Genomic DNA, 20,425 nt, shown 5'->3' with positions numbered 1-20,425 from the left:
CAGTATGCATGAAGACAACCAACATACTTTCTACAGGCATATTAGTAGGTCGCTGGACTTTCCTTGGTTCAAGCAATCCCACAGTCCTGAGCATCTTGCATCAAGATAGAGTTATCAACTGATAATTAACAGTCCCAACCATCCAAAAATACTACACTATACAGAGGTCTTTTCTGATCAATATATATACTGTGTATATATATATATATATATATATATATATATATATATGTATAAATATAATTTTTTTTTATTAGTCACCTATTTTAGAGTAGTATGTACCTGTATTTTTGATCCATTAAACTTATATTCTAAGTTTGATAGATACTAGGACCAGGGGCGGACTGACAACTTATGGGGCCCCCGGGCAATAGGGGATCATGGGGCCCCTGTGTCCTGGCCAGGGGCGGACTGACAACTCATGGGGCCCCCAGGCAATAGGGGATCATGGGGCCCCTGTTTCCTGGCCAGGGGCGGACTGACAACTCATGGGGCCCCCAGGCAATAGGGGATCATGGGGCCCCTGTGTCCTGGCCAGGGGCGGACTGACAACTCATGGGGCCCCCGGGCAATAGGGGATCATGGGGCCCCTGTGTCCTTGCCCAAACTCAAAAAAGCCTATGAAAAAGGTACCAGGGGCATCTCAAGGGGCCCCCTACTGACCCCGGGCCCTCGGGCAGTGCCCGAGTTTCCAAATGGTCAGTCCGCCCCTGACTAGGACTGTTTTCTGATCTCCCTCCTCAGTCTCCTAGATTCACAGAAGTCCTTGTGGAAATGCTAAATGGAAATGCTAAACTAAGCTCATTCAGAATGCAACTTTTAAGCAGAGAACTAGACTATTGGTCACCCTAAGGTGGGTTATTGTTTCAATCTATTTCTACATACACCAACCATACACCTGTGAACGCACGCTGCCTGCGATTATTTACAAGAACCCCAGCATGGAGTTCCCATGATTTGCTGCAACTAGGCAGTCCCATCAAAGCTTGCAGCTATTCACACCCACTTGCATGTAATAATCAGTCTTGTACAAAACACATTTGCCTACCCTTCCTCCACTAAGCAACCTTGAATGAAAATGTTAGAGTGAAGCTGACCTTTATTACATTTTATACACATTGTAGATAAGATATACCATATTGGTCCTTTTATTTATCGCAGGTGTAAAATTCAGAAGGTGAGTGTTAAACAGCTACCTTTGATATTCTCCATGCTAACTTCACAAATAACTTGGATGGAGTGTAGGCTGATATGGGATACTCCAGATTTGCTGAATATTCACAGGAGGACACTTTTTGCTAAACTTCCCTGAACAGTTTTTATGATCCAGTATTGATCCAGCACTGTGCCCAGCTTCAGTACTCTCACCTCCCTTTCACAAGTTTAGTTGAGAGTAGTGGGAGCCACTGGCTCCTGCAGTTGTCAGTCAATCCTGTGAGGAGGGAGAGGCAGGGCTGAGCAGCACTTTGATATGTGCGCTTGATATGGGGGCAAGTGTACAATCCAAACTCACACGTTCCTGAGTTACAAATGATTGAGTGCATAAGTGGGTGCTGCAGCGACCATCAGCTGGAACCGAACAGAATCAGCAAGGGCAACCATCACCAGCAGACCGAGGATCACCAATATAGGTCCAAAAGTTTTAATGAACAATCAGAGTTATAGAAAGTTTCAGGACCCCTTCATCAGGACCCATATTGGTGATCCTCAGTGTGCTGGTGACATTCTCCCTTGCTATGGGGGCAAACACAGAAGAGAAGGAGCCGAGAGCTTCGGGGTTGCTCTGTGCTATGCATTGCACAGACCAGGTGAGTAAAACATGTTTGTTATTTTAAGTAAAAACAGAGCTTTTATAACTGTTTTATTCCAGGCTAACCTAACTAGTTATAAAAATGCTACACCCCCCCCCCCCCACACACACACACACTCCTTACAACTATGCTGACTAACTGCGTAAGAAAGATGCATATACTTATCTTTTCAGCTAGCTCTGATCCCATCACATGATTAATATTATTATACAGGATTTATATAGCGCCAACAGTTTGTGCAGCCCTTTACAGTATAAAGGAGGCAGTACAATTACAATACATTTCAGTACAGAAGGAATATGAGGGCCCTGCTCGTGGAGCTTACAATCTAAAGGAAGGGAGGTGGTACAAAAGGTGTTAGCTGCGGGGAATGATCTGGTGGAGGTGCATTTGACAACAGCTGGGAATGCCTAGTAGGGGTATAGTCACTGTCCATGTCTAAGTCATTGTAGGAGCTTCCTACAAATCTTTCTTAGGTTAGTCAAAATCAGTGTTAGGAGGAGACAGGGAGCATTTTTAAGACTATTTAACCTTAGCCTGGAAAATAAACTCTGATATCTGACAAAGAGGAATACCTCATCTTTAGTCCTGTTTTTCTATTAACTGTATACGAGCGTTCTAATCTGTAGTAACCCAGTAGGATATTCATGCAGCATCTATCAGTTTCTGAATGCAAATTATTATTATTATTATACAGTATTTATATAGTGCTAAAAGGTTTGCTCAGCGCTGTACATTATAGTGGGGGACAGAACATGAGACAATACAGTAACAAAACAATACACGAGGGGTTCGAGGGCCCTGCTCTTTCGAGCTTACAATCTAGGAGGGAGGGGATAGTGGTACAGGAGGACGTGGCTGTGGGGGATGGAGTGATGGGAGGAGTGGAGGAGATCGGCTGTTAGGTGAGGGCGGGGTAGGCTTCCCTGAAGAGATGGGTTTTCAGGGTGCGCCTAAAGGTGAGGAGGGTAGGTGACAGTCTGATGGATTGGGGTAGTGAGTTCCAGAGGATGGGGGAAGTCCTGGAGAAGTCCTGCAGTCGGGTGTGGGAGGTGGAGACCAGGGAGCTAGAAAGTAGGAGGTCTTGTGAGGAGCGAAGATTACGGGTAGGGTGGTATTTGGGTATCAGGTCGGTGAGGTAGTTTGGGGCAGCATTATGAATGGCTTTGTATGTCTGTGTTAGTAGTTTGAATTTAATGCGTTGGGCAATCGGGAGCCAGTGGAGGGAATGACAGAGGGGGGTGGCAGAAGCGGAGCGGTTGGTAAGGTGGATGAGTCTGGCCGGTGAGTTCAGGATAGACTGAAGTGGGGCTAGTCTGCGATGAGATAGGCCGGTGAGAAGGGAGTTACAGTAGTCCAAACGTGAGATAATAAGGGAGTGAACGAGTTGTTTAGTAGTGTCTGGGGTTAGGAACAAACGTATTTCGGAGATGTTGCGGAGGTGGAGCCTGCATGAGTTTGCCAATGATTGGACATGGGGTCGGAAGGACAGGTTTGAGTCTAGAGTGACACCTAGGACTTTGGCTTGTGGGGTGGTTCTGATGGTGGCGTTGTTGTTCGTGATGGAGAGGGTGGGGGGGAGCACGGGCTGGGGGGGAAATCAGGAGCTCCGTTTTGGAAAGGTTCAATTTGAGTAAATGGAGCCACATCCAGTCTGATATGTCGTTCAGTAGGTGGGTGATATGGGCGGAGACTGAAGGGGTTTGTTGAGGGGTGGAGAGGTAAATTTGCGTGTCATCGACGTAAAGGTGATAGTTGAAGCCGTGGGAGTGTATCAGTTTGCCGAGGGAGGAGGTGTAGATGGAGAAGAGAAGGGTCCCGAGGACAGAGCCTTGGGGGACTCCAACAGAGAGGGGGAGAGAGGGGGAGGTTGCAGCGTTATAGGTAACACTAAAGGAGCGTTGGGATAGATAGGAGGAGAGCCAGGAGAGAGTGGAGTCTCTGATGCCAAGGGAGTGTCGTTTATTAAGAAGTAGGGGGTGGTCAACTGTGTCGAAGGCTGCGGAGGGTCGAGGAGTAAGAGGACTGATTAGTGGCCATTAGCTTTGGCGGTTAGCAGGTCATTAGTGATTTTGAGTAGGGCGGTTTCGGTGGAGTGTAGGGGACGGAAGCCAGACTGTAGTGGATCGAGGAGGTTGTTGTCAGTTAGGCGATTGTAGACTAAGCGCTCAAGGAGCTTGGAAGTAAATGGCAGCAGGTAGATGGGTCTAAGGTTGTTTAGGTCGGTGGGGTCCAGGGAGGGTTTTTTGAGTATGGGGGTGATGTGCGCGTGCTTTAAGGGGGAGGGGAATGCACCAGTAGAGAGGGAGAGATTGATGAATTTTATTTATTTTATTTTATTACCAACTACCAGAATACCAACTAGGAATCTTTTTACAGAAAAACAAGGAGCACAGTTGTCATGGTATGTTCCGCCTTGCCTTCACCTCTCTATTGGTCAGTGAGACCACCTCTTACACTCTGCAACCAATAGTGAGACTACAAGAACAGGAAGGGACTAACCATAGCACAGCCATGACAGGTGCAATCCCTGCTTCCTGCAATAATTTATGGTTGATTTTCAGGGTACAGGGTTACTTTTTGAATAAATGGGTGTATACAAGCACTCTAACAGTCCCACTGATAGATTAGAAATGAAAAGCCCACAGGTACACTTTGAGGAGGCAGATTATGTTTCTAACATCTAAAACATAAAACATATAGTTCTCATTCATCACCTTTACCTATGATACACATGGCAATGCCAAAAAAATAAAGGACAAAGATCAGACTGAGTGTGATATAACACACCTCTGTCTAAAGGACAATTAGATAAGACAAGTAATTATCATTCTGTAAATATCACCTTTGGTTTTGTTTCCCAAAACGTAATGCATGCAAAACATCTGACATTTTCTTATATAAAAATGGTTAGCTACATTGTTTTGACAGCTCTATTGTCCTTGTTATTGAGTCATACAGTCATAGTAGTACATAGTCCATAGATGGATTGTCCATTGCTCAGAGTTTGGATCCCTACCTTGTGTGATGCAAAATATTTTACAATCACCAAGGCAAGAAATTCAGATCTCGAGTTCCCAACTCCAGCATTTCTCCATCCTGAGCATTGTTTTGTTTATTTTATCATAAAATTATTTTCCAGAATGCTCTAAAATATCTGTGATGTTTATAGCCACCCATTCCATTTTCCAGGGGGCTCTTAAAACTGTAGCAACTGTTTTAAAATACACATATTGTACGGCCAGACTGACTCCTTTTTCTTATGAACAAAGTCTCATTCCATTTTTTCCAATTCTGCTTTGTGAATTGAAAGTCACCTATAATATACGTTTAGTCTTCCAATATGATGGTGAATTTTCAGGCTTGTCTAACACTAGCTTCCTACAGGTGATGTGTCCCCTGTTCCCTGCTGCCAATTTCACTCACCAATGTCCAGCATAACCGTGGCACTATTTAAGTGCAATAGGATGCAGGTAATCAAGACATGACCACCAGAGTCTTAAATCAGCCCAAACACTGAATCACCGAGAGGAAAATGAATAGACCTAAACCTGTGAGAACCATTAAAGATCTCCTAAACCAAAATCCCAAAGTATTACTAAACCCTCAACAGTAAAATTAGTCTGTATATGCTGTAAAAGATGCTTGTTATACTCACTGTGGAACCTAAGGGGTTAATCTTCTGCATTATGTAAAAAGACTGTTTGATCCTGTCTTCTCTGATCCTCCCCTTCTTTCACAGTCCCCAAACCATCTGTTGATAGTACAGAGCCCTATGAGACACTCTGCACATGCTCAGTTTGGTGTTTATTGCTAGAGTTTTGTTTTGGGGGGCAGAGTGCATGTGGTCATCACAGGACCAATCATCACTGTTTGGACAGAAGGTCAGAGGTTATGCAGTCTCAGAGGACAGTCAGAGGGGAATGAAAACTTCTCCTACAAGATTAACCAGTGCTCAGCTGGACACTGATAGAAGTAACAAGACTGCTATATACTGCTGATGAGTAATGGTATTTAGCAGTTTATATTTACTAAAATAATTACATGTCCATGTTCTGTGTACTGTGGGAGACCAGATGTAGTGAATACAGGGTCCTGGGTTTAGTAACACTTTTACTTATTACTCTGACACCTAACCTTTACCCTACCCTTATTCTAATCTACCCTAAAGTGAGCAATTACATCTAAATCCCTGACTAAGATGCAAAACCTTCTAAAAAAACATCCTTAACCCTTGAAGTTGAACCATGAAACATAAGCCTAAACCCAAGGGACAATGATGCAGTTTTATGCAGGTGCCACCATACTGACGATTCTTCCCATCTATTATCCTATGTAAGAAAGGGAAATGTCCATGGCCATCCACAAACACATACAAAGTGCCATCTGACTTCAGTATCCTTTGTGAGAAACAGAGTTTACAGTTTTGCAAGTTTATCTTACACTTCAACATCTATCCAGATCCCAGTCAAAAAATCAAAGTAAATGTCATCTTCCTCCACTGTCCCTGTTACCCACGGAGCACAGTTCTCTTCTGGATAGGAATTCTTTATTATATTCTGCAGCAATAATGACGAGTCAGGATAAAGCAGTACAAAAGTGAATTTGTTACCCATAACTGGTCTGCTGCACATGATCCACCTCAAACCTGGCAGTTTTTCATCGCCCTACAATCGCTGATTGTTAGTTGTGGAGTGTCTTGGCAGAAAACAGAAATACATGACCAGTCATAAGCTCGCCAGCTTCTGCTAAGTAAACATGGCTAAGATATTGATAGTACATTTACTGTTTTACCAAGAGTCAACTCAATATTTTATTGGAAACTTGTGGAGTCCACTTAGACTTGATGGAGGACAGAAGAGCCACCAATATATTTTTGGCCGGTCATTTTTTCGTGCTGTCCACTCACATCATTTGGAATATCACACACTACCTGGGAGGTAGATGAATTCATAGCACAGTAGTCAGGGACAGTGTTTGTACATTGCAATGCTCCAAGGTAACAAAGGCAATGCCAAGCCATGCTGCTTTTCTTCTATTAGCGTCTCAAAAGTCTTGCTCCATAACACTTAACCACTTGACCTCCAAAAGATTTACCCCCCTTCTAGACCAGGCCATTTTTTGTGATATGGCACTGCGTTATATTAACTAACAATTGAGCGGTCATGCAATGTTGTACATAAATAACATTTATTAAATTTTTTTCCCACAAATAGAGTTTTCTTTAGGTGGTATTGGATCACCTCTGGGTTTTTAATTTTTTGCGCTATAAACAGAAAAAAAACAAACAAATGTAAAAAATCCCAATAACCATATATTGATTGGTTTGCACAAAAGTTCTAACATCTACAAATTATTTTATTTTTTATACTAGTAATGGTGGTGATCAGTGACTTACAGTGGGACTGCGATATTGCGGCAGACAATCGGACACTAACTGACACCTTGTGGGAACCAGTGATGCTAATATAGGTATCAGTGCTAAAAAATATGCACTGACACTGTACTAGTGACACTGGCTGGGAAGGGTTAAACATCTAGGATGATCAGGGGTTAACTGTGTGCCTAGCTAAGTGTAATGGGTACTGTATGTGCTGTTTTCACTATGAGCACATTGCCACTGACAGGATACAGCTCTACTTGTTTATATAGGCGGAGCTGTGTTCTGTCATTCTCCTAGACCAGCCTTCTCAAGCAGGGTGCCCAGGCACCCTGGGGTGCCTTGAGGATTCTTCAGGGGTGCCTTGGCAAAATGTCAAAAAATTGCATAAAAATTTGTATACAAGCCATCAAGTGGAACAAGCCTTCCTTTTAGTTACACAGAGCCACCAGTTTTCACTATGCACCATTACAACCCTCTAGCCGCCAGCAGCCTGACAACCAATGACAGCTGCCTGCACAGGAGGATGTCAGCTGCCTGCACAGCATCCTAGTTTGACCCCCCGCCCCTCTCCATCAGTGCTGGGCTCACATTAGCTCAGTGATGAAGAAAAACTGAGGGAGAGGAGAAACACTGGAATACTAGTCAGTACCAGTGTGCAAAAGTGTGTTTGATTTGGAAGAATAAATCACCTCTAATGTTGGGTGTCCTACATGTGTGGATGTTGCTGCATTATAGAAAACTATTAGAATAGTTTTTCACATTTTAGAATGGGGTGCCTCAGGACTCTCCATAATTTTAAAGGGTGCCTCAGGACTGTACATAATTTTAGAGGGTGCCTTGACTGAAAAAAGGTTGGGAAACACAGTCCTAGACAATCAGCGGGTGCCGGCGCTCATCCATTGACTGGCACCCACTGATCGGCTTCTACTGCGACAAATCACAGCAGAAGAAGGGCGTCCACGACCAGGAACTGGAGTCAAATTTATGTGATTCTGCACAGCAAGGCTGCCCTGTAGCAGTATATCTGCTATGGGGCAGTCAGCAAGGGGTTATGAAAAGTCTATGGCTGCTGAATTGCAAAACATCTCATAATCTTGGGAAAATATAGCCACACTGCGGATGATTTTCTAGCAAATGCAGATAAATTGCCAGATGCTTTTCTTCCTGTCTTCTCCAGAAGAGCAGTTTATTATTAAAAACAAAAAAAGCGTGATCAGTGCCAGAGACACTGACAGACACGCCTAGTATAGCTCAAGTCCTAATTATTTTATAACATGTTTTCACTAAAAGTAATTACACAACAAAAAGAAATATAAAACATTGCAAAAAAAAAAAGTGCCTTCCACTGTTTTTTTTTTTTTTTTGTTCAGTCTTTTTATCAGAATGTTTCAGAAAATACAAAGGTTGTATTGTAGGGATTGTGCATAAACAATAGTCACAGAGACACAGGGATATATGAAATATGTTGTGAACAGTGATGGTAGTATCATCAGTGATGTATTTATGTTTTGTGCTTTCCTAGGCAACACAAAAATCAGACCCCCCTCCCCGCAGAGAGAGCCTACCATTGACCAACAACACCCCTGCCCCCCACCCCGGACAGCCTTCCACTAACACACATCCCCCCTGGAGAGAAAGTCACTCACCTTCACAGCTCTGGACATTCCAGGGAATGAGAGTCGGGCTCTCTGCATACACAATAAAGCAGTCCACAGCCTCTCTCAACTCCCACCTGGTTCCCATGAGAAAAGTGTCTTTTCTTCCAGGGGCCGGTGCTGCCCCCCTGAAAAATGCCGCCCTAGGCAAATGCCTTGCTTGCCTTGTGGTAAATACGCCCTGAATATCATTGCGGGCAACCCTTGTAGGAGAGATAGAAAAGAGAGAAAAGAGCAACAAGAAAAGGAGGAAAAAAGGGCCTGGTGAGAAGTGAGGGGGTGCGGGGGTATAGGATGGGGAGAAGGGAATTTGAGAGCAAAAAGAAAGGGGCTTGGTTCAGGCTGAGGGAAGTGGGGGGGAGTTAGTGGAGGAGGATTATCAGCGGTTGTGCATGAGAAAGGTAGTAGATTGCACACATACCACCTCTATGCTGGTGACAACCAGATCTAATTCTCCACTCCCCAGCTCACCCCCTCAATCTCCTCATTCATCACAAATCTACTAAGCGACATATCAGTATACATGTCACAACACTACCTTAAACTCAATCTTTCCAAAACAGAGCTTGTAATATTTCCTCCTCCCCGATCCCCCACTCATGGCTTTTCCATTAAAGCGGAGTTCCACCTGAAGAGAAAAAAAAAATCTTTTAAAATACAGCCCTCAGTCCAGTGATGTCCTCACCACGGCTGGTTTCACTGGCCATCTTCTCTGTCTGGCATCTTCAGCGTGGGCACCCAGCTGTAACAGCTTGCGGCTTCACAGCCGGGTGCCCACTGCGTATGTATAAGAATTGCTGCACTTTGTGAATGGCCCTGTAGTCTTCTGGGACCTGTCACATGTCACAGAAGACTATGTGGAAGGAGGGGAGGAGGACAACTTCCGCTTCCTAGGTGATCGCAGCAGAAGTGGGAGTGGGTACCTGTCAAATTCGGGTACCCACTCCCCAAAAGTGCCAATCTTTAATGGGGAGCGGGGGACAAAGACTTAAAGCGGAACTTCCCCTTTTGGGTGAAGCTCTGCTTTATGATCAACAGCACAACCATCGGTCCTTCCCTCCCTCATGCCAGGGTGTTAGGTGTAATTCTAGACTCTGACCTCTCCTTTGGGCCCCATATCCAATCACTGGCTAAATCCTGTGGCCTCAACCTCCGCAACATTTCCAAAATCCGCCCCTTTCTGACCAATGACACCGCAAAACAACTCATCTACGCCTTGGTTATATCCTGTCTTGATTACTGCAACTCCCTCCTCACTGGTCTACCATTATACAGGTTATCTCCCCTTCAGTCTGTTATGAAAGCTGCTACTAGACTCATACACCTTACCAACCGATCAGCGACTGCTTCCTCTCTCTGCCAATCACTTCATTGGCTTCCACCAACCCAAAGTATAAAATTCAAAATTCTAACCACAACATACAAAGCCATCCACAACACTGCCCCTAGCTACATCACCAACCTCATGCGCAGATATCGTCCAAATCGTCCGCTCCACTCCTCCCAAGACATCTTGCTCTCTAGTTCTCTCGTCACCTCCTCCCACGCTCACCTCCAGGACTTCTCCAGAGCCTCTCCCATCCTCTGGAATTCCCTACTGAAGTATGTCTGGTCAGCCGCTACCCTATCTGACTTTAGGCGATCTTTGAAAACTCACTTATTCAGGCAAGCCTACCCCACCTCCACCTAAGAACTGTACTTGAGCCACTTCCATCAGAACATTGCCTACAGCTATCATCTTTTGTACCACCTTCTCCTTCCTTTAGATTGTAAGCTCCACAAGCAGAACCCTCCTATTCCTGTACTGAAATGTATTGTAATCGTACTGTTTCCCTTTATATTGTAAAGCGCTGCTCAATCTGTCGGCACTATATAAATCCTGTATAATAATCATCATCATCATCATCATAGTTCAAGGAGGAGACAATCAAAGTCGGTTGGTAAAAAAGGAGCACCTACAGTTCCCAAACCCTACAATACCTGGGCATGCTGCATTGCAGCTTAGCCATTAGCCAAAGGTTCTTGTTAAGTGAGTTTGACCTCCAAAACATGTAGATTCTCTGAGAGTCTTGCCTTTACTCTAGACTGTTTCATGGATGTCAAAACAAGGATTAGGAGTGTAAATTGGTACTGGAGGGTTTCCAATTTATGGATTAATGGGAAGAGATTGCTGAAAAAGACTGCATATAATTCTGTATACTTGCAAGTCTTTCAGATTTTATATTGTATATTAATTGAAAGATTTACAAAAGTACTATAGTCCATATCATAAGTTATTTGGAGGTCCAGTATGTCAGTCATGAAGGTGGAGATTATTAAAGGATACCTAAAGTGTTACTAATCCCAGGACCCTGTATTCACTATATCTGGTCTCCCACAGTACACAGAACATGAAAATGCATTTATGTTTGCAAATATAAACTGCTAAATACCTTTTCTCATCAGCAGTCAGAGCAGTCTTGTGACTTCTATCAGTGTCCAGCCAAGCACCGGTTAAAACTGATGCAGTACCCCTGACCTCTGACTGGACAGTGCTGATTGGCCCTGTGCTGATCACATGCACTTTCCCATGAAAAAATACATTTCTAGCAATGCACACCAAACTGCATGTGCAGAGTGTCTCCACACAATATGTCTTATCAGGAGAAAAGATTGGGACACTAAAAGAAGGGTAGGATAAGAAAAGACAGGATCAGACATCCTTTTTACACAATGCAGAGGATTAACCCTTTAGGTTCCACAGTGACTATAACAAGCATGCTTTACTGCATATACAGACCGATTTTACTGTTGTGAGTTTAGTAACACTTTAAGGGGTATGTCACAAATGAATTGTATGCAAAAAAGAAAGAAATTGATTCGTTATTAAATACTTAAAACAGACCTTACATGAAACTTCAAGGTTGCACTTTTCCCAGCCCATATCCCCACATGCAAAGACATTTTAAATGTAAACTATTTTGGCTTAAAAAAAGAAAAATTTCAGAGGAAAAGTGCCAAAAATACTTTGGAAAAGGCTTTTGGTCCCTTTGCCTAGGTACCAATGACATCTCTCAGCCTTAGTCTGCCCAGTATCCCGTGGTAAGACTGAATGTTTTCACCAGAAATTAGAAGCTGTGGTCTAAGGCAGTGGTCTCCAAACTGCGGCCCAGAGGCCAGACGCGGACCTTTGCTTGCTTTTATCTGGCCCTTGGGGCACTATTTTATCCACTGACACCAACTAATTTCTCCCAATGATACCAACGATGGGGCACAATTCCAACTAAGATGGGGTACAGTTCATTCCAATGATACCAAGAATGGGGCCCAATGACACCAAAGATGTGGCACAATGTCTCCCAATGACACCATCGATAGGACACAATTCCTCTCACTAACACCAAAGATGGGGCATATTTTACTCCCATTGATGTCTGGACATTTTCTGGTCCAGCCCCCCTAAAGTCTGTAGGATGGTAAACTGGCCCTTTGCTTAGAAAGTTTGGAGACCCCTGGTCTAAGGTAAAGTGATATTAAAGCTCCTTTTTTTGTTGTTTCATTAAAATAACAAAAAAATTATACTTACCTGTTGTGTGCAATGGTATTGCAAAAGAGCAGCCCTGATCCTCTTCTTCTCGGGTCCCCTGACAGCTCACCTGGCTCCTCCTCCTCAGCGAGTGCCCACCATAGAAAGCCACTTCCTATAGGGACACTCGTGTGAGCTTACTCCTGAGCTCCCTGTCTGCTTCTATTGAGACAGACAGCATGTCTTGCACCCATTGGCAGAATTTTGTCATAGGTCACTGTTTCTCAAGCACCAGAACATGGCAGGAGTGGTCTGCAGTGTTTTCAGTTACACCTCCACTAAATGCTCCCCCCAACCAGCTGCAATACAACATAAACGCATATTTTGCACCCCCATGCATTTATTATAGGAATACAATTGTTTTTTACTGTTGGGACATGGAAGCTTTTTGAAAGAATTTACTGAGCCCTGTTTTCACAAAGGTTGAGAACCTCTGCAATAGCTGATCTTAGAAAACTGACCTTACCTTGCAGTAAAATGGTGCTTTACAAATGCAGGCTTACGTAACTGCCTCCCTCCCCAGCTTCTCCCCTCTTCTTCCCTTCTTTTACTTCCCATGCCACTTGGGAAAAATATTTGGCAATTCAGGTAATGTTGCACATGAGGCTCACAACACTTCCACAATGACAGCGCTGATGCTTGCTGATTGATTGCTCAAATTCCCAGTATTGCCACATGTGTTAAAGAGAGTTTTTTGAAAGATATTAGTGTGGTGATAGGTAGTGCCATCATCCCTAAACAACAAAATAAAGAATGGGTCAACTTTTTGGGGGGATTTTTAAGGCACATAAAGACAGAAAGATTTGTTTTATATAAAAATATTTAGAATCAATGTTATTATACAAAAAAATAGTTAAATGATAGTTAATGATTTTAACTATTTCTGTATAATAAAATTGATTCTAAATATTGTTATGTAAAAAAAATCTTTCTGTCTTTATGTGCCTTAAAAATCCCCCCAAAAAAGAGAGTCCATTCTTAATTTTGTGTTAAAGAGAGTACTTAACTAATTATTATTATTATACAGTATTTATAAAGCGCCAATGGTTCACTCAGCGCTGTACATTACAAAGGGGGACAGAACATGTGACAGAACAACAATACAATGCAAAACATGAGGGTATCGAGGGCTCTGCTCTTTCAAGCTTACAATCTAGGATGGCAGTGGCAAGCTTAAAGTTGGGACTTGTGATTCCCAAAATGGTTTCTTAGCTCCCAGCAGCAGAATGGAAGGTGATCTGAGGACAGTATAGGCAGACGGAGAGCGGTCACTGAGACTGGATTAAATCTGTGTTATGTACCTGCCATCCGGAGGTGGGAGGGGGAAATTAAAACTCAATTGCATGTTTCATTCTTGACCTTTTTTTAAGGTAATTGTAAGGTGCAAATAGTTTATGTTGTATACCTGAAATAACATGAATATTTTCAGTAAACAAACATTTCTATTCTATTTGCACTGTAGATACAATGAAAAGCATAATTGTCTTGTGTTATGCTTTGGCATTAGGAATAAAGACAATGTTGTTGGATGAATAATGTAGTTGTGTCATTTGATGGGTTAGACAGGTGGACCCCAAGACCTAAGATTCTCTGGTGGGCGGTGACAACTCTAGAAACAATATATAGTGGGGGTGGGGATGGGGGAAATAATAATTTTCACCATTAAATCATACCACTGAAAAAAAACTAAATAAGTACAGTATACTGTATATAAATAAGATTATGAAATACAACAGTATGCTGTATGCAATTATACCTTTTTATTGTGCTAACCTAAAGACAAGGTTTCAAGAGTTTTCCTTTCTTCCTCAGGTATTGCTTCAGATCTGAGAAAGACAAAAAAACTCTTAGAGTCTGCTGACATGCTACAGGAGCTGGTCAGAGACTGCAGATATAGTACAGGAGATGGTCAGAGACTGCGGAAATACTACAGGAGAGGATCAGAGACTGCAGACATACTACAGGAGCTGGTCAGAGACTGCAGACATAGTACAGGAGATGGTCAGAGACTGCGGAAATACTACAGGAGAGGAACAGAGACTGCAGATATTCTAAAGGAGCTCATCAGAGACTGCAGATATAGTACAAGAGATGGTCAGAGACTGCTGAAACACTACAGGAGAGGATCACAGACTGCAAACATACTACAGGAGCTGGTTAGAGACTGCAGAAATACTACAGGAGGGGATCGGAGACTGCGGAAACACTACAGGAGGTGGTCAGAGACTGCATAAATACTGCAGAAGGGGATCGGAGACTACAGAAATACTACAAGATGAATGCTGGGGCCTCCATACACCCTTTTGCTCCATGATAAAGATGGCCCCGGTATCACCCCTCTGGCTGGTGTCACCTGGGTGCCACTCGAGTGCGGTCCACAACCCCTGCACCCCCCTAGCGATGCCATTGGGTGTACAGGTGCTTGGGCATGCATGAGGGGCCCCAATACTGCCTATGATGGGCTCTGTTCCATTTGTCGCCCCCCCCCCTGGTGGTGGAATGCCAGGGCCTGCTCACTGCAACCCTGGTAGTTCTGCCCAGCAGCCTAATTTAGGGGGAGGGCACATGGGGGTGGCACAGAATAATCTGGGGGGGGGAATTGCCCCCTCTTAGCGACGTTAAAACTGGTGGGCCCTCTAAACCCTATCCACCTCTAATAGTATTCATTCCTGTCATCAAAAAGGGGAGCACTTTTTGCTAGACAATATTTATGATATAAAATTTAATTTTAAATACGTGCACTAACGTGACAAATCATATATGCCAAGATATAATAAAATATTTTGTTGCTGTTCCTAATGTGAAAAACACCTTAAATAATAACAAATCAATAATACAGCACAAACAATGCTTAAATGTGAAAGAAATTTAGATATAGTGAAAAAGTCCCAAACAAACAGTGCTTCAGTGCTGTGATGCACTGAGGATAAATCAGAGCAATATAGTCCCCAACAAACAGTGCTTCAATGAAAACAAATTCCTCTGTTATATCCAAACAATAGGTGTTCTACAAATGGTGTCACCCACAGTGCTTCATGATTACCACCTAGTATACTCCACACTCACCAGATACGTTGGACTCCTAGCTCGTATGGCATAAGAGTCTAAAATGCTTAAACTGGTGAAGTGTGTTCTCAGGCATGAACAGGACTCAGATGGATAAACCCCAGATTCCATATGCTTCCTTAGTGCTTGACCGTACTCCTCGTGCATGCAGGAAAGTTATGCAAAGCAAGACGAACTGGAGGGATTTTTGTCTTTTTTCAGCCAGACTAACTATGTAACACACATAGTGTAACTCTGTTATACTCTTTATTTAGCAATAATCACAAATATATTGTACTCACATGTATAAAGTCATTAAAAGCCTTTTGAATGAAAAACAATGTTCCACGATCCCCACTACAATGGGCACAGAGAACTGGATCCGGAGCGCTGCACATAGCGTAAGCTCCACTCACCGCACGTGACGTCACAAGGTCAGACCGGAACCTTACGATTTAGGAGTCCAATGTATCTGGTGAGTGTGGAGTGTACTAGGTGGTGATTTTTCAGAACACCTATTGTTTGGAAATAATAGAGGAATTTCTTTTCATTGAAGCACTGTTTGGGGACTCTATTGCTCTGATTTATCCTCAGTAGATAACACTGAGGACTTGTTTGGGACTTTTTCACTATATCTAAATTTCTTTCACATTTAAGCATTGTTGGCGCTGTATTATTGATTTATTACTATTTATGATATAGTAGTGATAGCAGGAATTATTGGTGTGCATTCAATAGTCTGTCTAATCTCACAGGATATTGCACATTGCCTTTATTGAACATAAATTACCCAGATGGTTTTTCACTTTGCCTGAAAACTGATTCAGAACCGTTGATGACATTCCTAAACCCAAATAAACTACATCCCATTTCTAGTCCAAAGTTACACAACTTATTTCAGAGTTTTGAAATCACACGTTTAATTCATACTAGCTATATCCAGAGACATCAAAATGAAATGCTAAATAAATTCAATCTATCATGATGTATTGCATGGAACGATGACAATGTGTGTGATTGGTTGTAGAAAATGTTATCAAGTTCCAGTGACTTCAGTAGCTTAGCCTGAAACATATACACTACAGCTCGCTTTATATCTTTTTATTATTATGTTGATATCAAGCTTTCAAAATGTTTCACCTTTGAAAAAAGATGCCAATATCTTCCCAACATTCTTCCAGCTTTAATAGAAAACTGACCTTAGTGAAATATGGGGCCTGTCATTGCTACCTTGCTTTCTAGTGCAGTTTTTTTTTACCTTTTTTCAGTCAAGACACCCTTTAAAATTATGGACAGTCCCGAGTCACCCTTTAAAATGATGGACAGTCCTGAGACATCCCATTCTAAAATGGGGTGCCTATAGTCTGTCCATAATTTTAAAAGGGCACCCCATTCTAAAATGAGAAAAACTATTCTAATAGTTTTATATACCGCAGCAACATCCACATATGTAGGACACCCAACATTAGAGGGGATTTATCCTTCCAAAGCAAATACACTTTTACACACTGGTACTGAGTAGTATTCCAGTGTTTCTCTTCTCCCTCAGTTTTTTCCATCACTGAGCTAATGTGACTCCAGCACTGAATGTAACAGGCAAAGAAGGGTCAAACTAGGATGCTGTTCAAGCAACCAACATCCTCCTTATCAACTGATGGTGTCATTGGTTGTCAGGACACCGGTGGCTAGAAGGCTGTAATGGTGCACAATGAAAACCAGTGGCTTTGTGCAACTAAAAGTCAAAGCTTATTCCACCTGCTGGAATGTATACAAGTTTTGGGCAATGTTTAGACATTTTGCCAAGGCACCCCTGAAGAAACCTCAAAGTACCCCAGAGTGCCTGGGCACCCTGGTTGAGAAAGGCTGCTCTAGTGTAATTACTTTCAGAATCACTGACTATTAACAAGCATGCTGCAAGTGAGGTAAGAAAAAAGTCAGACATTCTGATCTCCACACTTACTCCAAGCCAGGAGCATTTTTTGAATCCATTGGCCCTGTGTGTAAGATCAAAAGCTCAACTTTTAAACCCCTTCTTTGAAAAAAAGAAAATGCATGCAATATGGTAAAAAGTGGGCATGGTATGCATTGCACTGATAATTGGGCATAGCTTAAAGGGATGTGATTAAATAGAGTCTCAGACTTCTTACTTAGTATAGAATGAAGCAGTGTGGAGTAGGGAATGTACAGAACAGTGTACAGAATGAGTTAGTGCAGACAATGGGATGTACAGTACAGTTTACACAATGGAATGCGGTATTACAGGCAGTGTACAGAGTGAAGTGGTGTAGAATAGGTTATGTTCAACACAGTGTATAGAATAAGACAGTGTAGAAAATGAAATGTACACAGCAATGTACAAAATAGGTTGGTGTGGAATTGGTAATGTATAGTCCAGTGTACAGAATAAGACATAGAGGTTGATTTATTAAAGGAAAATAGACTGTGCACTTTGCAAGTGCATACCAGTGACTCCACATCTGGGTAGTGGTTGGGAGGCCTTGACGTTTTCTTTTGTCAAATGTACAGTGAAGAGTACAGAGTGAGGCAGTGTGGAATAAGGAACATACAGCACAGCATTTAGAATGAGGAGGTATAGAAAATGTTAAGCACAGTGTTTTTAGGCAATTTAGGCCAGTGCAAAATGTAGCAGAAGGAATCAGAGATTCCTGCTGTGGCTATGAGTGGCTAGGTGTAGCCGCTGGCTTCGTTCACCATAATGACAGATGGCTAGTAGCCTCAGTTATTCCCGGCTCTCTGTACAGTCAACAATTACCACTGGTGATAGCTGCTGGATGTACTTTGTGCACGTCCAGCAGCGATCACCACAGGTAATCGCAGGCGGCACAAACAGCAGTGAGTAGGTGCAGCTGCCATTGACCTGTCATTATTGTGAACCTAACCACTCATACCGCAGTAGAAATCTCTGATTCCTGCCGTTACAATTCACAACAGTATAAATTGTCAGTGTAAATGTAGCCTTAGAGCACATGTATGTGAGTAAATTACCCATTATAAGTCAAATACGTTGGACCACCGGTCAGTCATTGCAACCCTACAAACAGAACCCTTGTACAGTAACTGCTAAACTACAGCATGTAACAGATGTAAGAGCTGTGAAAATGTGGAATAGACTCCCTCAGGAGTTGATTCTGACCAGCTCAATGGATTGCTGAAAAAAAGGCCTGGATTCTTTCCTAGCTGCACACAATATAACTGGTTACTAACATTTATAGGTAAAGTTAAACCAGGGACTATCCGATTGCCTCACGGGGGATCAGGAAAGAAGTTTTTCCCCTGCAGGAGCAAACTGGATCGTGCTTTGCCTGATTTTTTTTTGCCCTCCTCTGGATCAACTGTAGGTATAGGATTATAACTTATTTATAACTTTTTTTTTTAAGGTTGAACTAGATGGGACTTTTTTCATCCAGACTAACTATGTAACCATGTCTAAAAGTGTACCATTGTGGAGAGTGGTTGTGCTTTTAAAAGGCAATTTCAAGTGAAACTGATATTGCAGTTTTGTGCAGGCACAGATCAGTTAAATTACATGCTGGCTTTCTATTAACTAATATTCTAGGAACAAGATTTCTCAGCAGTACTTTGTGCCTCAACAGCTTTTAACAGGACTATCAGAACATTTTTGGACTCTAAAATAATTTTTTTTAACCTATACATCAGGGAGCGCTGTCCTCACCCTGCCGGTTTCTTCACCAGGCTCTGGTCCCCAACACTCGCATACTAACTGTGGGCAGATGGCTGCTCACTTTTGCATGCGGTTTGCTCATTGTGCTATCTGAATGGTCTCACAGCTTTCTGGGACACATCACAGGACCCAGAAGGCTGCGGGGGAAGGAGTGGGGGGTACTTCTGCTCAGATCACTGCAGCAATCCGATTGGAAGTGGAAGAGTAAAACTTCCCCTTTTGGGTGACGTTCTGCTTTAAAATAGTTGTGAATGATCCATAGGTTAGTTTGCCTGATAAGTGACATTCACATGCAATATATAGGTACGGTTTATTGGTGACAAATGGATGAATAAGGACTTTTATCCTGTATTCATAGAAGATACAACAAGCAGTTAGCTAACAAGAAAATACAATTTTAATGAGAATAAGCTGAAAATGAAAAATACCCCATCTGCTGCTAAAGATTGTTTATCCAGGATTTTAATCCAGATGTTTCCAACCTCAAATATAATATGCAACTATTGCAGAAATGTGTTAGTGTGTTTCATTGGAAATGCTAAGCAATAGAGGTGGACGAAATAATAACTTGCCTGAGTTATCCCAAAAACGGCTTCTTCTTGAATGAGTGTTTGTGGAAAAGAGGCAAGGGCTTTTATTATATCCCCCGCCCTTACTAAGTACATCTGTTAAATAAAGCAAACTTGGCAGCTGGTTCCTTGTTAATGTTCAGTAAGCCAAGTAAACTACAGTATTGGCAGTAATAGTGTTGCCTGATAAAACATTTAAAAACAAGCTTCTTGTGTTCCTAGTAACCCCACACCACTGTATAATCCCAAATTTTCAAAATATTAAATGGACAATTTAATTAAAGCTGAACTGCATAAGATATCTATATTGGATAAATACATTGATCCAGCTTGGCACAATAAGTACTGTAAGTATGCATTACTCCTTATGGGCCTCTTGGGAAGGTGGAAATCACTGCAGTAGTCAGTGCAGCAACCTACTGGGTCTTGCTTAGGTCCTATGCCTCATTGCACTCTGACCACAAGGGGTTGGTCATTCAGCACTGCCACCATTTAACCTCCTCGGCGGTCTGATTATTTCCGATTTTTTGTGCTGAAAGCGGTACCATTTTTTTGCATGGAAATATGTCGTTTTTTATTGTAGGCTGTAATTTTTAGAAATAACTCACTGAAATCTGTACGAACAAGAGTCTAGTAAACATCCCGGGTAGGATAAAATTTGAAACACGAAATCATAAATTATAATTTAATAAAT

General features: G+C 42.4%; 1 protein-coding gene across 2 annotated transcripts in view; it reads right to left on the bottom strand.

Moving 5' to 3' along the window:
- The window catches only part of LOC149467570 (flavin-containing monooxygenase 5-like), an 86,650-nt gene extending 66,880 nt beyond the window's left edge, over nt 1–19,770 (bottom strand). The window contains exon 1 of one of the 2 annotated variants that reach the window (XM_089671536.1): nt 19,735–19,770. The gene's annotated coding sequence lies outside the window, so the exon portion shown is untranslated. Of the gene's footprint in view, nt 1–9,387; nt 9,482–19,734 lie in introns of those variants that run through there. The other variant, XM_089671537.1, reaches the window with a different exon arrangement.
- Nucleotides 19,771–20,425: the final 655 nt, after the last annotated feature.

Source organism: Staurois parvus, unplaced genomic scaffold (assembly GCF_062004578.1).
Source record: "Staurois parvus isolate SC_StPar_1 unplaced genomic scaffold, SC_StPar_1.0 ptg000106l, whole genome shotgun sequence".
NCBI lineage: Eukaryota > Metazoa > Chordata > Amphibia > Anura > Ranidae > Staurois > Staurois parvus.
The sequence above is the reverse complement of the archived record's forward strand: the minus strand, read 5'-3'. Positions and strand labels throughout refer to the sequence as shown.